We start from the raw sequence: 20769 nt of genomic DNA on the forward strand, positions 1-20769 counted from the left end.
TTCTGTAATATCATACTGCCATAAGTGTGATAAAGGCTGCTAAGGGATTTGCTACTGCATTAAGGAAAATATCGCAGTTTGTATCCCTCCATCCTAGGCTGGACCACATTACTATTATTTCTATGCAACCCAGAATCCTGATTTTATTTCTCCTCTCAACATTGCAGTGAGGAGAGAAAGATCTGTTGTTGCTGAAGATAACAGGAACTCATTTTAGGAACTGAAACATGGAGTTCAAAAGGGCATAGTCTGTTCCAAATCACTAAATATTTTCTGTTTTATGCAGGAGGTCTGTTTTGTGCATGAACCGTTGTTATGAGGTACCAGCTTAGACTTAGTCTAGAATGAATCTAAGCTCTAAGTTAGTAAAGAGGTGTCCCATAGCATCCCTGGCTCTGGGGTTGTAGACTGTAGCCTGCACACAACTTTCAGCTTCTTTGGTTCAAGGAAGATTGAAGTGCTCTCAGAAATGCCGTGTGTTCACTTTGCGCAACGCAGAATCCGTAACAATCCTGAATTTAGTTACTACCCATGGATTTATTTGAGTCCTATCTGTAGTCCTCTGTTAGTAAAGACAGCCTAATATTCAGGTCAGTAATGACATACACATTTTGTCCCTTATTAAAGGTTAATATTTCATTGTTTTTTTAATTCAGATTCACAGAGAAACTAAAACATCAATTTGTACTATTAAAAAACAAACCACTCCCTATAGTATATAATGCTGACTCAACATATTCCCCCACAGATGTCCACATTTCAGGCCCCGAATCTCTTTCAAAGTGACCATGATGTGCTTGTATTATGTAGCCATTGTCACAGCCTTGGGCCACAAGTGTTTCCATTTCCCTTTGAGAAGACCTGTGTCTTTCATGTGTTAGTGTCATAAAGAAACGTTTTTTCAGATACTGCATAACAACAACTTAGTTCAGTCCAGCCCTTATTAACAGTGCTAGCTTGATGAACTGGCCTTATGGTGATCCTATACTAAGAAGGAAGTGGGACAGGCACCACTCCATGTTGAGGGCTCTATAGAACCTCTACAATGGAAAGCTGGGCTGGCTCTGTTTCTCCTATGGGTGCAGTAGCTGGATACTGATTTTCACATCCTGACAACTTCACCTGGGCTTTCAAGAGAACTCTGCTGAGCATTCACCATTCAATCAAAACCCTCAGTTGAGTATGATGATCGCTAAAAATTATAGACCAGGTATCACTCAGTGACTGTAAAGGGCAATCAGCAATTATGTGGTGGTGGAAGTGTATGATCCTTGAGATGGGGTGTATTTATCTGTTTGTTGACACACTGATGATGCACAAATTCCATAAAAACAAGCCTCCTGTTAAGGAGATCACTGTGGATCCTAGCTATATCATCATAAAGTGTGTTCACATGTCTACTGTGGGGTTGGTGTACACCTTCTTCCCCTCTGGTCCATCATACTGCCTGTAAATAAATCAGTTAAATACTTAAGCCCTGCAGATGGGGTGTTTAAATGGCAGGGCTGCTATGGCATGTTGTCAACACTGGGATGTCGTGTGGGGCTGTGAGAATTTAAAATGAGTCACTGAATTCCCTGGGCCATTTATTGGAGAATTTGAGATGATCCATAATTATCCACATAGATATAAGAGAATGTGCCAAACTGGAAGGTGTATACACTGGGTCATTTGAATCCCAAGCCCGAGGCTTAAAGTAGCCTGAATATGACCTTAGAGCTGCTCTGAAATTTGCTGAATGAATGGTGTTGTCACAAACCTTGTGGTTGATGTGAAAAGAACAACCCAGCAACCTAATATCTTTCTCTGATGCCAATTTTAAAAGAGTGTTCTCTTTTCCAAATGCAGCGGTTCCACATTTTTCTTTGGTGGAAAACTTAAGGGCTATTTTTGTACTTCTGAAGAAATCAGCTTAGAGTTAACTGGCAATTCAAGTCCTTCAGGGCATTTGTTTTGCCGGCAGCAGTTTAATAAGGAGTCTTGGCTTATCTTCCCTTCACCTCCACAGTGTATGCTGTTATTGCCAGTCCACAGATAAACTCAGGTTTGTCTCAGGAGGCTGGAGACTGCACCTGAGTCATGGATAAAAGGAAAAGAAAATTCTTTTTGAGAGTTATATGTGATTAATCACTGGCTGATATTCCCTCTCCTTCTTTATAGGTTTATTGCATAAGATGCCTGACTAATCCCCCTGAAGGGCCGTAATTTGTAATGAAGTTGAAGTTAACAATATTATTTTAAAACAAAACAATGTAGCATAAAGGAACACAAGCCAATAAATACACACAGGGTGGTTTCTGTGGAAGTAAATAGATAAAATTTCAATTTGATGAGGTTAATTATCCTCGGAAGGGCTTTTCTTGCCTTTAAGAAAATCTGTTTCAATTCCCTGTAGATATGGATAATGCTTAATGGAGACCTATGGGTAATGCAATATAGTTACTTCATGTCTGTCTATGCTGCTCAGTGGCCTAGTCATAGGTGTGTTAAAGTCCTAAAATAAAAGAAAATAAAGTTCGTCTAAGGCATAAGTACTTTCCAGGGCCTGCCTCTCGCTTTTCAATAAGAGAAGAAAATACCAGTCTGTCAAAACTATGGTATTGCATTCATGACATACAGAGCTGGCTATCTGCAAAGCAACTGCATAACTCAGATCGGAAAAAAATGTCAACCATTTAAAAATGTAGTTATAAACTTAAAATATATATTCTTAAGGAAAAATCCTGATCACCTGATTGAGAGAAATCCAGGAATCTATTCAGTTTTGGTTTGATAAACTTTGAGCTCTGTAAAAGTAGTTGCTCTCTAGAGGTCATGTCCTTGCAAGGTGACATGCCTTGCTATACTTAGCATGTATCTCAACATCAGCTGAAAGCAAGTTTAATTATTTATTGTTGCTCATAGATGACATAGGCATGCAAAGGAATATAGTTTGTGACAATAGTTCAGCCACCTTTGTGAGTTCAGATAGTTCCATCACATGGCACATATAGGGCAACCAGGTGATCAGGTCCAGTCAGCATGTGTTTATGAAAGACAGGTCCTGATTGACCAACTTATATCTTCTCCTGTGACAAGGTGGATGAGGGAAAGGCTGTGGATGTTGTGTATTTGGACTTCAGTAAGGCCTTTGATACCATTTACCACAGCATTCTCCTGGAGAAGCTGCAGCTCATGGTCTGGATGGGTGTATCTGTGATGGATGAAGAACTGGCTGGAGGGCTGGGCCCAAAGAGTTGTGGTGAATGGAGCCAAATCCAGTTGGTGGCCGGTCACAAGTGGTGTTCCCCAGGGCCAGTTCTGTTTAATCTCTTTATCAGTGATCTGGGGAAGGGGATTGAATGCATCCTTAGTAAGTTTGCAGATAACACCAAGTTGGGTGGAAGTGTTGACCTGCTCGAGGGTAGGAAGGTTCTACAAAGGAATCTGGACCATCTGGAGCAATGGGCCAAAGTCAACTGTATGGGGTTTAACAAGGTCAAATGCTGGCAACAATCCCAGGCAGCACTACAGGCTTGGGGAAGAGTGGAAAGCTGCCTGGCAGAGAGGGATCTGGGGATGTTGATTGACAGTGGTTGAACATGAGCCAGTGTGTGCCCAGGTGGCCAAAAAGGCCAACAGCATCCTGACTTGTATCAGGAATAGTGTGGCCAGCAGGACCAGGGACCAGGGCAGTGATCATGCCACTATACTCAGTACTGATGAGGCCGTGCCTTGAATCTTGTGATCAGTTTTAGGCTCCTTACTACAGGAAAGATGTTGAGGTGCGGGAGAGAGATCAGAGAAGGGCAACAAAGCTGGTGAAGGGTCTGCAGAAAAAGTCTGATAGGGAGCGGCTGATGTTTAAAAGACAAGCAGATGTCGTGCTTAGGGACATGGTCTAGTGGTGCACTTGGCAGTGTTGGGTTAACGATTGAACTCAATGATCTTAAAGGTCTTTTCCAGCTCACATGGTTCTATATGCAGAGGCCAGCTATGTGTCTAAACTAGATGGCCTTCAAATAAGACATAAAGAGATCAGTGAAATAAACAACAGAAGTCTGTATTTATTTGCTTAGCTGTCAGGAATACACAGAAGAGAAATCGTGATGAACTAGAAGGACTTTATGACAGCTCATGTGTAAAAGATCATTTACAGGGATAACGGATTGGTAGAAATTGATGAAGCAGTATTTTGCAAAAATCTGCTTCCATGAAAATGCTGATGAAGTTCTTCTTTCTCCTGAAAAATAGATCTTAATACAGGGAAATGCAGGAGACAGCAGGGAGAGAGGATTTGCAAATGGAATGGAATATACAATTTTGATATTTTTGAAGCAATGTTTTGATTTTTTACTTCAAAATTATTTTTATGCTAGGTCTTTCTTTAAGTTTCTGTAATAAAATACATGTTCTAATATGTAGGAAAGTCAAAGTCAATTGTTTTTTATCTGCCCTTATATTTATATATATATTTATATATATATCTTTAAAACTGGAGGAACTGTTGATTGCAGAATACCTGAATCTTTAAATGTTCACTATTTTCTTGTGAACTCATTAGAGAAATATCTAACATTTCCTTCTGTGGAGGGAAAGAATTATCTCCAGAAGTCACCAATCCTGTTTCCTGTAGGTGCCTGCCTAGTCTAGAATGGAACAAATCTCCTTTTGGAGATATCTGTATTCAACAAGTTTTGATGGACAATAAACTAAACTTCTAACTTTTAGGGAGCTAATCTTAGATGAAATAAATTCCCCAAAGGACCTGAGAAATACTTGCATTGGTTTCAAAGCAGTTTTAACTCAGAACACCCAGACTTTAACAAAAATGATTGTAAGGAAGCATAGGGGAGTGAACTTAGACCCATACCCTGAGGAGTAAGAAATGAAAAAAATAATGATGAACTTCAATAATGGAAAGGAAATAGTTTTTTAAATTATTGCAGTGTGTATTCCAACTCAAATATATTTCTCAGGTACAACGGAAGAAAGCATCTTTAGCCTTAAGACACTGCACATAGCTTATGGGACTAAATTTGACAGTCTAATTTCTTGTTAAATTCAGTTTAAGTGCCCTGAGTAGCTAAATAAATTGCAGATAAAATATTCAAGCTTTTCTCTGAGACCTTGGCACCTAGCTGAAGACTTTCCCTATGATTCAAAGGAGATTTGCGCTTGCACAGCTCAAAATGGTCCTTCCTCACAAACTGCACATCTTCTGCCATCACAAGTTTCTTTCTGCATCTTCTATACCTCTTCCTTCTACATTTCCACATTCATTTTCCATATTCTCTTCCTTTCTTTCCTGATATTTATCCCAGTGTATGTGTTTTATTTACACAGAGTAGCACCCAAATGATTTTACTAATTTGAAACTTTTAACAGTAAAGTAAGTTCTCCTTAAGATTCTTCAGCACATTAAAACTGAATACAGATTCAAGCTGTAGGATATCTGTTTTTCTAGACTGCATGTTTTATCTGGTTTGGGTATTTTTCAGGTGTGTTTAATGTAAATTCATTCCTAACATAAGTCTGCTTCCACTGACAAATTTTTGTCAGAAATAGATTTGGTCTGTTTGTGCAAAAATAGACCCATTTTCTCCAATAATCCTGTGTAAAGTAGATGCTTCTCTCATGACTTTAACACAGTTACATTTATAACACATTTGAAAACAGGAAAGATCACTGTGTTTCAATTTTCTTCTGTAAAAGAAGGTCTTAATTGAGAATTGGATCCCTCTTACCTGATTGTAGTCCTCCAAAAGATAAGAGTCTTAGTCTAAGTCATCATCTAGGCTCCTCTATAAAGTGACAACCACAGCGAGCAATTCATCCCATCTTAAATATAACAGCTGTTTGGCTGGAATAAATCATCCACAGAAATGGCAGCATCTCTTTTTTTCCTTTGACTATGCAGCTTGATCTTAATCACTAAGCTTCAAGACAGAGGTGACACAAACCTTTGCTGAGCCTGCAGAGCTCATCCCTGAGCAGAGATGAGAAGCATGTAGGAGTGGGTCCACTGTCCTCCCCAACACATGGATTCACCCAACATAGAGGTCAGGGACAGGTGACCAAGGATGGCAGATGCCTAAAATTATCTCTGTCCTTGTGTTTTGAGGCATCAGGTAACCTGAGACACACCAGGACTGCTACAGCCATGGTCATCACTCACACCTGACCACAGGCAGGACAAGGGATGTTCTTAATTTGTCATGCTTTTCTCTGGCCAATATCCCCCCTTCTTTCACTATGCAGTTTCTATTATATATTTATATTTTCATTATTCTTTTTTCCATCTCCTGCTTGTTGTTCATGCAAGGAAAACATTTAGCATATTACCATTTGAGATCACTCTTTAAAATTATGTACCATAACTCTTACAAGTCTATATAAATTGCTTTTGCAGTTGCTGGATTTATGATGCCTCATAAATCATCTGCAGCTTTAGATATTTTTAGTGCTTCCTGTCAATACCTGGCCATGAATCCTTTACCATTGTCATTAGAGTCCCAGTTCAACTCCTTAAGGAACTCGTTTCATTGCATGAAGACAAGTTTAACATAGTGATGAATGCTTAGGAAAGAGACTGTTTCTCAGGGTAATCTCCCCTGTCCATTTTTATATATTCACATGGCAGCATGGCAGAGGTTACAAAAAGAACCTGCTTTTCTTACCTGATTTACTGAGTGATCTGAAAGAGGCTGTGCGGGAAACATGGTAAGACTCAGTTATAACAGTTGCTTGGCTTTCCAGGAACAATTTTCCTTCTGTTTCAAATGATGTCCTCTAGGGGTTGCTGCAGGGTGCTCTGGGCTCTTTTTTAATAATAATTTTTTTATTTTATTTTATTTTTTTTTTTAGTTTGTTTATCTTCATTTTCTTTTTCTATTTCTCATTTTATTACTTAGAGCAGCAATGAGAAATGAGACAGGAACTAACTCATGTTTAGAGATTTATTCCAAATCCCATGACCGGAGTATCTGTTTATCACCTCCCTCAAAAGATTTACTAATTCAGAGCTCAGGGTTGTAAAATGCTCATAATTGTGGCTTTAATCCAGAAAAAACCCACAAACAATCAAAGAACAACAAAGGCTCCTCTGGGACTATTCATGTGCTTAAAGATAAGTGCATGCTTAACATTCAAAGTGCTTTGTGGCAGCAAATTGTAGGATCAGCCATCTCAATATTAGAAAAACCTTTGAAAGAGTTTCCTATTTTCATTTATACAAACTATTCTATTTTATTCCCTTCTTGTCTGAGGAAATGACTCTACTATATAAGGAAATGATCACTTGTTTATGCTTCCTCTAGCCAATGTGGTTTTATATAGCCATATTATTCAGAAGACATAAGGATAAAGAAAAGCCAAGTTAGAAAGCTGAGTATTGAGAATTTGACATTTTTTTAAAAATTTCAGTACTATAGTTAGACAAAGTCCTAACAGCTCCAAATATCACAGTATCACAGTATCACAGTATGTTTGGGATTGGAAGGGACCTCAAAAGATCATCCAGTCCAATCCCCCTGCTGGAGCAGGAACGCCTAGGTGAGGTCGCACAGGAATGTGTCCAGGCGGGTTTGAATGTCTCCAGGGAAGGAGACTCCACAACCTCCCTGGGCAGCCTGTTCCAGTGCTCTGTCACCCTCACTGAGAAGAAGTTCTTTCTCAAATTTAAGTGGAACCTCTTGTGTTCCAGCTTGATCCCATTGCCCCTTGTCCTATCATTGTTTGCCACTGAGAAGAGCCTGACTCCATCCTCGTGGCACTCACCCTTTATATATTTATAAACATTAATAAGGTCACCCCTCAGTCTCCTCTTCTCCAAACTAAAGAGCCCCAGCTCCCTCAGCCTTTCTTCATAAGGGAGATGCTCCACTCCCTTAATCATCTTTGTAAACCTTGGCTCACTGTGTAGGAAGGAAAAGAGGACTCATGGGGTCAGAAGGAGAGCAAGGAAAGCTTAATACTCTTCTGCCTTTCAGTGATCACCAATCACTGAAGTTGTATCTGCTGTTTTAATTTACTCTCTAATGAAACACGTATAACATGACATCATTTCAACCTAGGTTTGCAAGGGAAATATGCTGGCAGGGCTTATTATGTCTGTCCATTTCCAGTGAGTTTCTTGTAAATCTTAAATGCATTCTCCAATTTCCAATATTTATTTTTTACTTGTTAAGTTTCTACTTGTTTTCAGAAAAATTTGAGAAAATTGATGTGAAATTCAAGTTAACTTCCCTATTGAGGGAAATGCAAGTAGAGAACAAATCTCACACGTTATGTTTGACCATCCAGTGAGTGTGTTAATAATTCCAGCTGGTTCTTACACGTATAGTTTCCTTCACGGCTTTTTCTCTACAAGTTGGCATTGGAGTGCAGAGGGCAGGTTGAAGAAGAGGTGAGGCTGTTTTGTTTTTTTTAATTTGTAACTTGACCAAATTGTCTTGAGTTTGGCAAGAGCCACAATGTCACATCCAAACTCATGCCATTGATAGGGTTTCTCAAATAATAGTTACAAAATGGACAAAGTGCTTTATCTCCTATTTTCACCTCTGATATGATTGTGCACTGTTTGCATATTCTTTCCATATAAAGTCTTGGATAGAAAATTTCAGCTCCAGTAGCTAAAGTTGAATAGTACCGTAAATATCTGAAAGGAGCATTTTATAATAGAATGCACCAGGTAGCCTTATGAGTGCATAATGCTAAACAGAAACAGAGAATATGATGCGGAATGTGAGACTGTCTCATTTCATATATATAAAAAGCAATTCAGGTGACTAGACATGGGTGTCTATTAGCATCTGAGATGACACAGGATTTTTGAGATATGTCTCTGGCAGATACACCACAAGACTTTACTAGAGGCCTCCAGCCTTCTTGGATGGCAAATGAAACCAAACTGGTAATCTGAGAACATCTTAATTCTCCTCAGGTATCTTTTGTTTAGGTATCTAAACTGAATTTATTGATCTTCACCTGGGTGGCTAGAAGCCAGGGGTATTTCTGAAGCTTGTCAATGAAGACAAATATGGTCACTTCAAAAAGGATGTGTTCCACCACAAATGTAACATCATATTTTTTGCTTGTACTAGTGTCTATATCACACTTTCTAAGGAAGAATCTGATAAAGAGGAGACACTCCACTATATGTTGCTGGTACTTTTGTAAAGATATATCCTTGGGATAGTTGTTGACAGCCATCTCATCTCCCTGTACCTCTCATACAGTGGAGAATAGGAACCTCTCAAGTAGATTTTCACCTTGAACTAAAATCTAATCTGTCAATGACTGTTTTCTCTCCACACAAACACTGAGGAGTTTATGAGTTCCAGAATGGTCTTAGCAGTTAACCACTACTCTTTTCATGTGGTTAAAAAAAAAAAAAAAGAAAGAAAGAAAAGAAAAAAAAAAAAAGAACTATTTAAATATTTGAGTGAAACATCTCATTTGATAGAATTACAAACATTTCTAGTTCAGTACATGAATGCTCCAGTCGTTTCGATCTTCCAGTCAATAAACAATTCCAGTAACAGTAAAAGCTCAATGCAGTCGCAGCATAGTTACTGGATCATTAAACTACTCACAAAATGTATTTATCTTTTTTTTTTTTTTTTCATTTTTAATACTCTTTGCTCTCAAAGTTTCCTGGAATTAAAGTGTGTGGGGTTTTTGTTTTTGTTATTTTCTTTTTTAAAAAAAAACTTTTGTCTTCTCTGTTTCCATTGTTACATATGAGCTCTCAGCCATTAAATAGACTTTATAGTTTGCACAGTAATGCATTCCAGAATTTAATGCCAACTTGATACCATTTTTAATTTAGTGAAGCAACACAGTAATGCAAGAGTGTCCCTGAAGAAAAATCAGTGTCATTATTTTCTGGTGTTAGATTTCTCTAATGAAATCAATTCCAATTTATGCTGCTTTTGTTATAATATATAACTTGCTCTAAAGTGTAAATGTCCTAGCTGTCTACTATAATGATATTCTAAATTTCTGCTCACAAACAAAATCACCACTAATGGAATTCATAACTAGCTGAAGCCTATCAGCAAAAGGTTCTGGCATGAAAATATTTGAGAGAGGAGTGATAATGATTATTATAAGGGTAGCTAGATCACTAATACATCTGACAACTTAAAAAAAACAAGGAAGGAAAAAAGGCATTATGAGCCTAGGTATAACTGTGAATTAAAGATGTGCCAATGTCAGAAGAATTACAGAGATGGTTGGTGAACCTAATGTGTTTTGTTTATATACAGATGGTATTCACCTTACACGAACTGCTGCATCTGCTTTTGATTGAGAGGCAAGATTTAATCCAATAAGGAACACTTGCTGTAATATATTCTGAGAGACAAAGTAGCACTTTAGATTATGATGAGCACAAAGCGAACAATACTCTCTTTATCCTTATGAAAGGTGGAGTTTTGTTTGCCTTTTTTTATTATTTTTAGCATCCTGACTTTGCAGTGTGATAATACACTGATGGCTTCTGCACAAGATGAGATTCAGTCCTGACAAAAACACAGCTCTCATTTCCTACTCAGTAAATCCATAACCAACAAAATGGGAAAGCATCCTCAGCTAAATGATTTATGAAGATTAAATGCAAGCGCAAGCAAGTATGCATGTACATATTTAGAAGTTTATTTACTGAATAAATTAGATCAAATCAATCCTAAACTATAGGGGAATTCCTAGAATATTATTCCTTATTATTTTGAGACACTCATGAAGGTTTTCTTCAAGATGGTTTCCAGTCTCAATTCTTTTTCCTCTCTTAAAATAATCATCTCAAAATGTCTTGTGGGGGTCCCCACACCAGGACATCTTAATCTATTCTGTGATGGATTTCTCAAGGAATGGAGAACTGGTTACTTTCCTTTCCTGAACATATCTTCTATTGTCATTTCTAGTCAATACAACTGCAGGAAAATCTTTACTTAAACCGAAGCTAAACAAACAACAAAATAAAGCTTTTGCATTTGTGCATTTCCCTTGATTTCAGGTCTTTCTGCTCACTATCTATTGATTTGGTTCTCCTGGACTGATGCATTTGAGATGTACCTCCCGGGAACAACTGCTCACGCTTTCCCTGTCCAGACTCACTATTTGCAATGGTTTCAGAGATTAAGAACTCTCTACCCATTTTGTCTCTTCCCAAGCTGCTATGGAGAAGCACTGAAGGAACAGGAATCAGATCCTATTTTCCTTGTAGAACAATGAGAAGAAATAGAGATGTCTGTGCTTCTAGATCTTAATAACAACTCTTTTATCCTGGGGGAAATGGTGTTTGAGGGAATATTCTTTGCTGCTTCTCTCAGTTGCTTTCTCACCATGGTGGTGAAATAGCTCAGATAACTATTCAAGCGAAGTTTTCCCCAAATACTCTTGAAAATGTCTCAGAATATTGGAGTAGCCAATAACTAGATGGGATTCTTCCCTGACTGAGGATCCAGAAGTAAATAATTGAGCTGGATGGGTTTAAATGACGATCCTGCTCCTCAGGATCCAGCCAGATGGGATCCCATCAGATACAGCTGGAGGAGAACCCAAGAGACTCAGTAAGGAACTTTCATGATACTCAGACCAGTCTCATAAACTGAATGGAGATATTTTCATTTCTGATTTAGTTATATCAAATTTTGATCATTACATACTAGAAATTTCATACATAGATGTCTCATTGGCCAGACTGGAAGCTGCAGCGTAATTCCTTTATGAAAATGAGAGTTATGAAAATAAATGCAGCTCAGAAAATCCAATTGCTAATGCCTGTGCAGAAAATGTTTGTGTTTTTTTTTTTTTTTATTTGTAATATTTGGTTACTTTTTCTTCTGAATTATTACATATGCTATTATAAAAATGTTTCTAATTACTGATTAATACAACACTGAAAATAATTCTTGTTCATACAATTTTCATTTAATTTTAATTTGCAGTTTCAAATTCTGTGCATATTTTTACTTGTGCTTTTCTCTTTCCCAATCATAAATATACACAGTGTTGAAACTTCAAAAAATAATATTTCTGGGATAGATGGGAGTTTAGGCGTAGAAAATTTAGGTTTTTAACATGATAATGTGCTGGAGAGAATGCATCTTTTTGTGGTTAGGCACCAAAATGTGTATTGTGATTACACATTAATTTTCTCTACCTTTCACTTGATGCTCCAGCAGACAGTGACCTTTAATAAACATTCTCTGCAAAGATCTGGTGACGCTGACATTGGTTTACAAGCTGAGTTAATCTCAATTAGATTCCTTCATGTACCTTATAATTTTGGTTATGGTAGATGATAATGTGGCCTCATAATTACCTTTATTCTCCAGAATGCAGCCAGTACTTTGCTTTTGCCTTCTTTTAGAGGGCGTTACTGTTATGTGGCTAATTTACAGAGCTTGATTAAAGTAGGCCAGAACACACAGTATTTGTTCAATATCGCTTATGAAAGATCCCATTCTTTACTTATGTTCGCCTGATGGTGAAATTATAATCATGCTTAAAACTAAGGACACACTCTCTTTTGTTCAAAGTATTAGTTTGCTTTTCATGGTTCCCTATTTTATTTTCTATACTACTGTTTGGACTTATAGTTTTAGATTTTATGTTATTTAGAGTTTATGTTATATTAAACTTGACAGAATATTAAATTATATTACCAAGATCTGTCTTGATTTGTAGAAGTAGAAAAATATGCCTGAGGAAACAGGGCTGGTTTTCTTTACAAATACTAAACTTGAAAAGGTAAAGGTGTGGTTTTCAAAAATCGTAACAAGCCACTATGGCTAGACAGTCAGAGACATTCAAGTGACAGTGCTATTAATGAATCCCTCAAGGAAATATGTTTCAAGTCATGAGGGGTGGGTCATCCAAGTTTATATTTTGACATTGACGTGAAGTATGATATCTCTTAATTACAAATTGTGTTATGAAATTGCATTTCACCCTACTACATTGACTTAGCTACTTGGTCTTCTAGTTAAAATCATCATTACTTTGAATCATCATTACTTCAAATACAAAGCTAAGGAAATTATGTTATGAAAAGCAGGCTGTTTTTCATTAAATAAATTGTCATTCTCTAATAGAACAGGAATTGCTAATGATGCAGTAGTGTTAAAATTATCAAGTTTTTCTTCCTCTTTTTTTTTTTTCCTGCTGCTGACCACAATTTTCAGATCTTTCCAGACCTCATTCCAGTACAAAACAGCAAACTATGTTCTTACCAGAGTATGCAAACATATGCAAATTATAAGCTTTCAAGGATTAAAACTAATGTCTCTAGTACTAGTATATGAAAAAAAATTTGCATTTATTTAAAATGGGAAAACATATTCCCTTGGAGTGATCTGATAGTCCAGAAATGTACTAAATAGAGCAGATTTCTTACTAGGTTTCTAAGGTGCTTTCTCAGTTGTATTCAATCAAATCTGTACCTTTCTAACCAATTCACGTCAACAAACTACCTGAATATTCTGACCTATGGATATAACCCTGATGCAAGAAGAAGCCTCAAAACCAAAAGCCAAAAACAGACACTTGGTTTTGTGATCGTTGATGCTTCTTTCACTCTCAGCCATTAGGCATAGTCTGGATAACCCCCAAAACTGATTCTAACCTAACATTACTGTAGACTGAGTAATGAAGTCAGCTCATAGGGTCAGAAACAGCTATGAATACACTGTCACTGCTTGCTTAGTGTAATCAGGAAATTCCATGGGACCATAAAAAAGCATAAGTTTTCATTTCAAGCCCAGTTATAAACTATGTAGTAGAAGAGCATCCATGAGGGTCCGTGACTGAGAGCCCTTGGGGTAGAAGACCCATTTTTTCCACTAACATCTTCTGGGAGAATGGGCATAATGAGTCCTAGGATTCATCCTGGAAAAGAATGCATCAGAAAAGCCCTCAAAACCAGATTAATATTTCATTGATATGTTGAAATGTAAAGCTTGTGAGATTCATGTTGAAACCCTCGGAGATGTTATTATGTTGAGGGTGATAGCTCACTCCTGGAAGTGTCATTCCCTCGTCAGTGGTCTCTTGGAAAAGAATTATTTCAGATCTTTGCAATGTTTAGGCTTAGAATGTGCTGAGCTTATCAATTACCATGCCCATTCACATTTCATTGCCATCTGATATTCCCCTGTACACCTGAGTTCAGGCTAAATTAACATTTTTATACTTCAACTGTAGATCTTCGTAGTAGACCTTGTTTTCATTCTGTGATTCTCAGTACTGCTTAGATCCAAAAAGCAGCGTTAGAAGTAAAACTCATAGTTTACCAGGATCCAGAAAGAGATGAGTCCCATATGAAGTAAACAGAGCTGAATTAACAGATAATAAGAACATGAGAAGGTTTAAAGAAATTTCAACATGGCTCTTCAAGGCATTTCTGAGATAAGTACAACTACATATTGGAATTCTTTATACATCATCTAGACTTGACATATTTTAGAAATCAAAACTAGCTGTGTCAAACACAACCAGAACTTTTTTTCTTTCTGCCAGGCATCAAAGTAAAAATTTATTTTAAATGTTAAGTGCTTCATACATATTATGACAAATACAGTGCAACCTTCAAAATAAATGGATTATTCTAAAGGTCAGATATGTCAGGCAATATCCAAAGAACAAAAAAAAAATGCAAGCATGCCAGGGAAAAAAAAAAAAAAAAGAGCTCAGAGAGAAGAAACATCAGATGCAGGAGAGACAAGCTACAAATAAATCATTAAATCATTACAAACAATGAATATTAGAAATGCACGTGCTCCAAGGACTTCCCGTTCTTTGCTGTGGACCCATGAATACCAAAAAAGCTTTTTGTGTTGCTTATGTCATGTGTTTCTCCCTCAAGTACATATTAAAGGACAAATATTTTTGTCTTGTTCTTTCAGTATGGATGAAATTTAACTTTACAGATTTAATTTGCTTGGTTTTCACCTTGTAAACTCATAATAACTGGCCTATATCTTTAATTCAAACAGCAATAGTTTTCAAATAGGTATTGGACAAAGTTTTGTAATTTTATTATTCTGGTATGTATTGAGTGTTTTTTTTCCTCAAAAATTTGTTTAAATATCATGACCAATTCTCCTGGTTGCTCAGTGTAAATAACTATATCTGTGTAATTATTTATCATGTAAATCAGTCCAATGAAGAGGAGAATTTGTGACAAAAGCCAACTAGAGTATAGATTATACATATGCTAGTAACATTCAGAATCCACTGGTAGACTGACAATTTTCAGGAAGCATATTATAGTTAAGAACAATATCAGAAAGAAAAATGTCAATATATTCTGATTTATTCGTGGATCATTTTTATTAAAAAAAAAAAAAAAAGAGAAAAGCTGACAGCTCTTGGTCATATCCTCACTAGGTAGAATGAAGTGTCAAACCAGTCTATTTACCAAATTAAAATAGTTTTGTAATTGGAAAGAGATGGCAAAAACAAGCATTTTGAAAGGTTGGAGATGGTAATGTAGGATCAGTTAATAAAGTATAAAACAATTTAGCTGAATTCCAAACAATGTGAGATGAGCTCAGTAATTATATAAAATTCAGCTGATGTACAGCTTATAAGAAATCAGTTAACTATGATCATTAAATAGAAGTTCAAAGGATGTATTAGTCATTACATTTTTTCCTACATATAGTTCTTTCTTTTTTTTGCTGTTTGATTTCTAATTTTGAAACAAAAGCCTGCGTGCTAACATAAAATGCATAAATAAAGTAGAGAGTAGGTAAAACATTACAAAGTTGTTTTCCGTGATTATTCCTTGGGGACAATTAAAACCTCCAGATTTATTATTCAGTATAGTTAGATGTGCATCAGCAGATAGGTCTTTCCCAGACCATATATGACAGCCTACCACCAGGTGGTTGCTTGTGCCTCTTTGATATCTGCTGGTAGATTATGTGATTAAGGGCTAATCACCATAAAGACGAGGTTTTGGCAAGGAGCAGAGAAATAATGGCAGCTGGAGGTACCTGATTTCCCAACCAGAGCAAAAGGAGCAAATTCACTTAGCTGCTCCCAGGGCTGCGGAATAAGATGCGGAGGTGGGAGAAAGGGAGAAAATGAGGTGGATTCAATAGGTGCAATCATGCCAAAATACAAGGAAGAGGGAATAAAACAAGCCAGCTGACTGTAAAACAGTTGTTGGTGAGTACACCTGCCTAATGAAACCCTCTGCCTAACCACTACGGCCTGCCCTATCTTATTATTAAATTCTATTTCTAACTCTCTTCTTGGGGAGGAATTCTATCTGTAAGTGTTCAGGAGATTTCCAGGGGTTACAGTCAGTACTTTTTGGTTTTTTTAATACATCCAAATCTACTGTGAGATGCATGTATGCCCTTAGATGTTACTGTGAGATACAAAGAAATTGAGGGACTTCTTTAGGTTACAAGCAAAATTTGTGTCAAATCAGCGGACTCAGCCTTGTGTTCCTGAATTCCAGGTTACTCACTGACAAGATGCACCAAAACTAACTTACACCTGGCAGTCTCAGATCTGTTATTATTGCAGGGAAGTGGAATGTGGCAGATGTCATGGTGGCTTTGAACCCAAATGATTCTTTATATCTGTTAAAGCCAATCACTTCTTTCCTCAAAGAGTCCAAAAGCAAATAAACTGAATGCAGACAAAAACAAAGAGGAAAAGACTTTTATTCTCTGGGGAACATAGTAAGTTCTGGACTGGACTACCCACTATCTTATTCAGAAATGCATTAAAATATTTAAAATCTATTTAGCTCATTCTGCCAGAGAGTCAGGAAATTCATCAGGATATAAAGGTATTTGTGGTCTGCAGGGAACTGTATAAAATGGATGGCCACCATTACCTGTGAATATCTCATTTGTCACATTCGAGTCATAACATTTCACGGTTTAATAAGGATAAATGTGCAGTTTTATATGTTTAATTTACATATGTAAAACTGAATTGAGCATTTCTGTGCATACCATAGCACTGTAAATAGGAGTAGATTCATGATAACAGCGTCAGCTACAGCAGGTTCATGAATTACTATGTAATACATCCCTTTACCATTTCAATACAGCCCATTTTTCTTCCACCTCTTTGCAGCTGCTCTACATGTTATATCTGGGAAGCTGGAGACTAAATATAACATTCACCGTGCCTTGGACTAGGATGGATTGTTAGACTGAAGATGGCTTTGAAGATCATGTATCTGTCGTGCCACGAATATTCGTGTTTGTCTCAAAGAAACCATGTCCTGTGTTATGCCAACAGAATTGTAAACCTTGGCTCACTGTGTAGGAAGGAAAAGAGGACTCATGGGGTCAGAAGGAGAGCAAGGAAAGCTTAATACTCTTCTGCCTTTCAGTGATTTCCCTGTTTTTTATAATCTTTTCCTAAGAACTCTCTGCCTTTCAGAGGATGCATCAGTAGAAGCGATATTTAAGCTTGTATGACATTCTTCATGCAGCCAGGTGACCAGAAAGCTTAGGCACGGCATGGATGCTACATTGCCTGTTTGAAAATAGGTCAGGAAATGAAACCTAAAATCCCTTTTCCTAGATGAGATCTCTAATCATTAGGCTAAGATTTTATTGTATACCTTACTCACTTGTATAATTTATCAGTGAAAGGTCAGAAAATAGGAATTTTTCCCTGGGAGGAAGAAGGCGGAAGCTTTAATCTCTTTGATGCCCTTTCAGTTCTTTTAAAATATATGTGTTAATAGAGATTGAATTATAGACTCAGGAACCAGATTGTGTTTATATTTACACCTGTGTTCAGTGTTGCGCACTTTTATATCCACGATGTTTTTCAAATCTCTTGTCACGTCATGGGGTTTTTTAATGGATTTTTTTTATTCTTCCACTGAGATACATTGTTTTCTCCCTGTGTGATATTGGTGGCTTATGCTCTCAGATTTTGAATCCTATTCTGGATGTTTCCTACTTAAGGCTGAAAGTGTGACTCTCTCCTGCCAGATATATATATATATATATATATTCTATATGTAGTGAATATGACAGTGCATATGAACTTATTTTCCATTGTCGAGTACCCACATTGCAGACAGCCTCATGGCACAGTGTGAACATTTTTTCAAGACTTACAGCATTGCTTAAGAAAAATAGAAGGAATCACAGAAAAGCTGGGAATTCAGTGGGGACCTGAGTATGCTTATTCAATGTACCAAGAAGTAGCCAGATCCTTTCCTGAGGAATCATCCCTTGAATTTAACATTTTCAGTGAATTAAATACATTGACAATTTTTATTGAAAAGAATGACCAGATTTATGTCAGTTTGGGTGAACCTGAGAGGTTTTCAATCGACCTTTCTGAAAAGATACACAGAGGCTATTGCTTTGAGGAAGCTTTTACATGTGAGCTACTCAGGATTTCCAGCTGTGCAGATCAGCTGGCTCCTCGTATTGCCAGATGTCAGGAGAATGGGGAATCGGCTCATCACTGAATTCACGCTGGCCAGAGAGAAAGAGAGAGCAGTGCAAAATCTGTGATGTCCCTGGGTCAGAGCTGCCCAAATAGATGGTCCTGCCAACTTCTAACAAATACTATCATGAATCATGTCAATGTCAACGCAGATCTGGACTTTTTCTGTAAGGTTTTGTTTAGGTACTTCCCTTCTAATGTCCCACTTCCCCATACAAAGCATATAGCAAATCTGGAGTTGAGACCTGCGTTTGTATTTTTGTATGTGACTTTCTTTGGACTTTGTGAAAACTCTTGGTTTTTACCATCTTATAATGCACTTTACCATAGTTAGTAGTCTTCACTAAAGAAACACTCAGAATTAGAGAAGCTCTAACATAGACTGTGCCTTTGTACAAAGAAGAAATATTCAGACATACAGTAGTTAAAACTGTCAGAGATTTATAAAATACAATGAAACGAGCCCTGTACTTAATGGTTTAAACCAAATCCCTTGGGATTATAATGAGACCTGCATGGGTACAGATTACACATCTGTTGGCTGGGGATGGAAGGATTTATTAATTCTTCTGCAACATCTGGCACTTGCAAACTTTGGTGAAGATGACAGTCTGTTACTCTGACCCAGTATAACAATTCCACTGCTACATAAAATCTGGATAATAATATTAATATTGTGTTTTCCAAAGCACTAATTCTCAATTTAGATTTCAAAACATGAAAGAACAGTGATTGAAACCCTTTTTTAATACCAACTTATAACAAGAAGAACACCTATTAAATAGTAATATGAAGATCCATATCTAGTTTCTCTGCCAATTATGATGAAAAATTCACATAAACAATTAAGTTTTAATTATGTCCATTTTAATATTTTAAGCAGAATCTACTTAGAAGAGATGATTAGGCTTTAACCAAGCTATTTCAAAGCAGCTACAAGTTACCAAATAACCCACTTCTAAAGTGTCAATTAGCACAGCTTAGCTACCTTTTTATTGATATCCAAATGGTTTTTGAAACACAGGCAAAATACTTTAACATAACTAGATGCCTGATAAGTTAATAAAATTGTAACAGATTTCTTTCTGATGTCTAATTTTGAATTAATGACATTATATCTAAGTTTTCTCAGAAAGTAATCTTCCAGCTTTTAATTACATTGCAAAGGAAAACTTGCATTATTAAGTCTATAATTAATACCTTAATTGAGGCACGTAGTTATAACCATAAAAATGTTGTTGAGAAGAGCATTTATTTTTATCTTATTTCATGATCCCTTATGTTCCCTTTGAAATATAAATAGTATACTTCTATTCTATTCTATTCTATATTCTATTCTATTTTCTATTCTATATTCTATTCTATTCTATATTCTTAATTAAATTCTAAACCCATTTTATTTAGCCAGTTCTAAATCTGAGTGAACTGATGGGACTCTCTACACTGAGCTAAAGTATCTTCAGGCCATATCTACACTGCTTGTTTACTAAACAAGCATCCATAACATTCCTGGCTCTAAGAAAACTTAACTTAATGAACACATGACATTAACACATGACAAAATCGCCTGATTTGGCAAATCCTGATTTTCAGGTTTGTGGGTTCAGCTAGGGGAGTTCATAGTAACCCCTTGGAATTCCTTTGAATTGAATGGGGAGACTTCGGTGACTCTGGTCCATATTCTAGCTCTCAGCAGAGGAATAAGGAACCCAAGAAGTAAAATGTCATCGTTGTATTCCCTATTCTGCCATAAGGAAACTCCAACTCATTATCTGGCTGTGTGTCTGGTGTCAAAGGTAGAGCTTTTGCTGTTATGTTTGTTGGATACTCTTTGAAGAACTAACACCTCTGGAGAAAGACAGGATGAATTTGACAAAGCCAGACAAAAGCATCTTTGCTAGAAGCTTTGCTAATCTAGTGAAGAGGTCTCAGGATAGAGATCAAAGCCTAAAGAGAAGCTTAGGTCCAGATAGGAGAGGGAAGAAGCTTGGGGAGGACAGTATGATGGTGAGGAGGTACTTACACTGTCCTTGAGACAGCAGCATGGGAACCTAGCAGAAGGAATTAGAGGTCTTTTCAGAATCACAGATCTGGTGGCTCACTGGGATTATTGCCTACAGTGCTGTTTTAGTTGGATACCGGCTTTTTAGGGGTGTGTGTGTGTTCTTTCAGAGGGGGAGTGACTCAACTGCACAAGACTTTGCTATTGAGACTATGGACCAGAAGAGAGCTTACAGGTCAGCTCTCACAGGTCCCTGTATCCTAGTGACAGAATGAGATTTAGATAACTATGCCTAAAATTTCCCTTCTGGTTCTTTGTTGTGAACTGAAAAGAGGTAA

The sequence above is a fragment of the Patagioenas fasciata genome, chromosome 4, assembly GCF_037038585.1.
Source record: "Patagioenas fasciata isolate bPatFas1 chromosome 4, bPatFas1.hap1, whole genome shotgun sequence".
NCBI classification, from domain to species: domain Eukaryota; kingdom Metazoa; phylum Chordata; class Aves; order Columbiformes; family Columbidae; genus Patagioenas; species Patagioenas fasciata.